The sequence below is a fragment of the Octopus sinensis genome, linkage group LG3 (genome assembly GCF_006345805.1).
Source record: "Octopus sinensis linkage group LG3, ASM634580v1, whole genome shotgun sequence".
NCBI classification, from domain to species: Eukaryota; Metazoa; Mollusca; class Cephalopoda; order Octopoda; family Octopodidae; genus Octopus; species Octopus sinensis.
Window position 1 is genome coordinate 129,509,504 of NC_042999.1, and position 6,000 is coordinate 129,515,503.

A 6,000-nucleotide genomic window follows, 5' to 3' on the forward strand; every position below is an offset into this window, starting at 1 on the left:
TAAAATATATCTTGTTTCTATGCTCGGCCAGAGAGGTATGTCAGGTGTGTCTGTGTATCTATTTGTGTGTCTGCATACCTATTGGGAGAAGCTGGGTTGTTTGCGGTGATGGGATTTTTCTGGGATCTCTGCAGAGGTGAGGTGGATGTGCTATCTGTCTGTTTTTTCTGCGTGTTTAGTAATGTGTATTGTCCAATATCCTCCTCCTGTTTTTTCTTTGTCTTTTTTGGATATGAGTTTTTTGGCTCCTTCCTCTTCTTGCTTGGAACTTTCTGGTATTCTTCAACTGTATGTATTATTTCTGTGTTTTTAACGTCGTCATTCTTCTCGTCTTGGTTTTCCTCCTCTGGCATTTGGTTATTGATTTGGGGACAATTTGCTTTTATATGTCTCCTCCCCTTACAGTGTTAGCAGGTGGGAGGTCTCACCTCTACCATCACTCGTAGCTTTACATCTTCCTCACATATCTCTTCCAGATCTAGTTGGGTGGCCTGGATTGTAACTGCCAAACCATAGCCCCATTAGTTCATTTGCTTTGTCCTTGTTCCCGTCAATATTGCAGCTATGAATCACATTTCAGCTATCTCAGGAAGCACTCTGCCAATCCTCACTCTCGCAAAACACTTGCCGAGATAGGTTGGTAGGAGCACCCCTTCCTCCGTCTTCGATGCCTCTATCGTGGTAAAACGCACTTTTACTGTGCCGAAACGTCTTCCTCTACTGTAGAATACAATGTTGTCATTGATTCTTTGGAAGCAACTTTCTATTGCCTCCTCACTCACCATCTGAATTTTCCTGCTTTTCAAGGTTATGGTTCTGTATATCAACATTTTTTTGTTTTTTCAACATGGTAACAACTTCAGTGGGGATCAATTTCAACCTTCATCCTTTCCTCTGTATCAACTGTCTGCTTTCTTCCAATTCTTACTCATCCACCACCACCTCCTCAATTTCGAGGTGGCTGCATTCTTTTCATGGCTGGCTACGGAAGCGTAGCTCCAGGCTCGAGCAGGCTCGGGCGTCTGGACCACTTCCATAGTTTTACTCATTTTCGCCCCTAAATGGGGAAAAGACAACAAACAAAATCACAGCCCGCAGGCAAAACAGTTACAACTTTCAAGAAAATCAACAGTAGGCACTAAGCCTTTAACAATTAATTTAACAAGCGTACTCAACTGAAAAAGCCGTAGCGTATGAACGCGGAAACTAAAATTAGTCGTTCACTCAGAGTCATGATCTCTGCAACAGATTAGAAAATTTGCCCATGACGATTCATAGAATGAATATTTTAAATATCTGCTGTAAATTGTGCAAGATATGATTGATATCGAACATTTTTCATCCCACAAGCATTGAATATGAAGGATTTGTGAAATATTTATGATTATAAGAGTTTTAAAATAAATTTAAATAGTTTAAAGTTTAGTTTTTTTGTTTATTTTCGTTATTCTCGTGCTAAGATACTATTTCATATGTTCGTTTAAACTTATAGGTGTCCAATTTTTAAATATTTAAGACCTAAATTGGCTTTGATATCAAAGGGACGACTTTACTCAAGAAAAGGACGAATTCATTTGAGAAAAGGGCGAATTCGTTTGAGAAGGGTACAAATTCAATCGGGAAATACAGTCGTAAACCCATTGTATCTTATATTGACATAAAACTCTTTGTATTTTTAATCGAAACATACTTAGGCTTGTCTCGACTCATTAGCTTTATCAATCAATATTGTCTTTCTTCTATCGGTTCTAAATTTAAATTGGTATAGAGGGTAGAAAAATGCACATACATCCCCCAAATTACCTTCCTAAGTTGTTCCAAAAATTCCATACTAGTTCCATTAGCGTAGCTAAAGTGCGTGCCGCTCGGGGCGGCCCTTCCATTTTCCGCCCCCGGACCCCACAAAAGACACATATTACCTACAGAAATAGCCTACAACAGGATGAAAAGTGCTACCCCATTAAAAGTACCGCCCGGGGAGGATTCTTTCCCCTAACTACACTAGCGACTAGTCCTAAAGCTTCATAATTTTTGGTAAAGGACTTTACAATATTTCACAAATACTGCTTTAACCGCACATCTTCATGAACTAAAATCACTATTTGTCAATTTGTACTTTTCTTTGCTTCAGCAATAAATCTACTTTTATAAGGCATCTTGTGTAACTTGGGAATCATAAATGTTTAGGAATACAATTATTTTTTTCCACACAGCTGCCATTCAACTCTCCAATTTTAAATTTGAATTCCTCTACAATTGCTTCAATTTCTGTAACATTCATTTATAACATTACTTCAGAAATTATAATTTATTGGTTCTCCTAATGTGATGGCCAAAACCATCACATAATATTTCTTACCTACACTTACAAAATTACCTGCCTGTATTATAACATTTTTTATTCAACTCATTTAGGTATTGTCTAACTATTTCAAACATTTTTTTTTTACAAATGACCGATTTTTTTACAACAGTTAGATCGAACTTCCTATTTCTCCCCGTCTTTATTCCTCAAAAAATTTCCGCTGAAATATATACATATATATATCGAGCGACTTTTAAGCTAGCTCATGTGGAGGGCTCTTCATTGGGCCTTGGGCCCAACAATGACATTTCATGCATATTAAATTTTACTAAACTTTACCAATATTTTTCAAGCAATGAACAATTTACATCAAAACAATGATATAATTTGTCGACTTGGAACTTATTGCAAAGCTGCATGATAAACATTTTTTGTCTTCCCATTCAGGGGTCAGTACAATTTTTTATTCTGTCAAACCTCTTTCTTTCTCTCTCTCTTTTTCACTAACGACGCTCCAGAAATTGAGGGAACTTGCTACGAAGTTCTTCCCCACCCAGTTTATTCCCCAGACCTTTCTCCTACCGACTACTACTTTTTCAAGCATCTCGATGGTTTCCTGTGAGAGAAAGAGTTCAAAAATCAAACTGATGCTGAAAGTGCGTTCAAAGAGTTCATCAACTCCAGAACTCCAGATTTTCATGGTACCGGAATAAACAAACTTTTATATAAAAAAAAGATATATAATAACAGATAATAACTTCATTTATCAAAAAGTGCTATAAACCTTCTTTTCTATAATGTTATTCAATAAAACTACCTTCAGCTTCACCAACTGCTTCTATATGGGATCTAAATTATCTACATACTGGAACCAAGTGGTCCTGGTTCATTCTGACTATGGCAGCTTTCAAATAATCTTTGGTGTTATGGGCGTGTTCATTGGCCTCTCTCTCAACAACGTTCCACATGGAATTGAGATTGGGGAATTAGGAGGCCAAATGCTGATCACATGTGTGATATCTTCCTCAGAAATGTAACATAATCAACATTTTCTAAATATTTTGCAGATATTTTGTAAAAATCTCCTGCTCCGAATTGCAGACGCATAGCCCTCGAAGTGTGATGTGATGTAGAAGTCGCGAGTCCAAGAAAGGCTGTATTTCATGTCGATATTACTGTCATCTTTTAGCGGCATTTCGTCTGCCGCTACGTTCTGAGTTCAAATTCTGCCGAGGTCGACTTTGCCTTTCATCCTTTCGGGGTCGATAAATTAAGTACCAGTTGCGCACTGGGTTCAATGTAATCGATTAGTCCTCTCCCACCAAATTTCAGGCCTAGTGCCTTTAGTAGAAAGTATATTAGTCATCTTTAAGTTTTTATGAAACATACAGGGGTAGGCCGAAATGTTCATAAGTTGACTATGAAGTAATGATGTTAGACCTGTGAAATTTTGCATGCATTAATTCCAATCTTTCTTATTAATACCTGCGTTGTTTCGTTCCAGGTAGACTGACATCTGACTATTCAAAGAAGGCTTCGAAAGTAACTAGTAGCGACTTCTCTTGAAAAATGAACAAAATTTGGCATCGTGGTGTTCTCAAGTATCTGCAGGAAAAGGGTTTAGCCACACATAACATTCGTGCTTGCTACTTTAGGGGACGACGCTCCAGCTTTATTAACAGTGCAAAAGTGGGCAGCTGAATCTAACAGGGGAACGGGAGAGTCTTGAAGATAACCCAATGCCTGGACGTTCTGCAACTGCCACCACCGAGGAAAATATTGATCGTGTTCGCCACATGCTGATGGATGACAAGCGATTGACTATAAATCAAATAACCAATGCTATTAGCATATCCCGTGAGTGGGTTGAGAATATTCTGTACAATGAACTTGGCATGGTGAAGGTTTCTGTTCGGTGGGTGCTACGTATTCTGACATCTGATCAAAAGTGTACCAGTCTGATCATATTATGGGAAAATCTGACAGTGTTTGAGGCAAATCCAGCTGGTTTCCTTGAACGTTTCCTAACCCAGGACGAGTGTTGGCTTCATCACTTTAAGCCAGAGACAAAGACACAATCCATGCCGTGGAAACGCTCCACTCTTCCTCACTTGTTCCAAAGAAAGCCAGGGTCTTTTCATCTTCAGGGAAGATGACCTCAGTTTTTTTTTATGTAAAAGGCGTTATATTTATTGGCTATCTTCAAAAGGACACGCCATCAATAAAGAGTACTCTGCCAACTTGCTGAGGAAGTTACGAAAGGCTATCAAAACCAAACGCCCAGAAAAACTAACGAAAGGGGTCTTGTTTCATCAGGACAATGCTCCAGCACACAATTTCTTGGTTTCAATGGCTACTGTGCATGACTATAGCATTGAAGTGGTTCATTACCCTCTCTATTTTACTGATTTGGCTACGTCTGACTATCATCTATTCCACAACGTGAAAAAACACTTGGTTGGGAACCAGTATCACAGGGATGATGACGTTACATCTGCTGTTGCTACCATTTACTTTAAAAGTTTGAACAGTCTTTGAACGAAACAATGCACTTTTTATAAGGAGAGTTGAAATTAATGCATGCTATATTTCACAGCCCTACTATCACTGCTTCGTAGTCAGCCAATGAACTTTTCAACCCACACTCGTACCCTTGCATAGTCTTTGGTATGCTGAGCAATTTCACATCTAGGTATTCTTTTAGACATGTTTGTCCAGCTGTTTCGGGGTTGTATGGGACAACGTCAGAAAACGTGTATTTCCTGAAAAGCTCACTGAGGACTCGTAGGATGTTATTCTCTTCGCTTTTCAGCACTAGATTTATATATTTTGCTGCTGATGTTTAGCAAGTGCTGAGAGACACTATACAACATTCAAAAACTGCCTACACTAATGCCAAGCCTCTATTTTCTTCTTCACTTCTGAATCTGTGGAATATTCCACTTAATGACAGGATCTTGAGGGTTTTAATGTCTATAGAATGGACTTTCTCTGCAAACTAGTCAAGTATCTCAAATGTTGGTATCAGAACTGATATAGCAAATGCATCGTAAGATATTGTCTTGCTGTAAGGGCACTCCGACTGTCATATTTTTCTAAGTCTGGTATAATATTTTTTGGTCACTCCATCTTTGTTGGAGTGACCCGAGAATGTATCATGCCTTAGTAGGATATATTTTCATCAATACCTAGATATTTATAGCATTCTTTGTGGAACAGAAGAGATAGTGAAACCGTTGATGCAGAAGTTCTGCGTTTGGGGGAGATTTTCACGTTCAACAATCAGATACGAACATTTCTTTTAGCCAAATTCCATTCCTGTATCTACTGAAAATGCTGTTATTCCAGCTGCATTTTGGCATTGTAGACATTTGAGATTATCCACAAAAACAGGTACCGGTTGCATTGGTATCTATAGCAGTTGCAGATCCTGGCATGTAGTTATTGAGTTTTTGTAAAAGAAACGACAATAAAAATAAACAAAACTACAAAAAGACTATCTCCTTGAAATATTTATGACATCAGAGACAGTCGTTCTGCTCTTACTTCAAGTGTGAGGATTGTTGCCCAGGTCTTTGTAATTCTCTCAGTGGCAGCAGTTATCTTCCCCGAATGCAGAAACATTAGCAACCAAGAGTCGATTGCTTTTCTACAATCAAACCATACTGTTACAATGCTTCTGCAGCGTTTTCTTA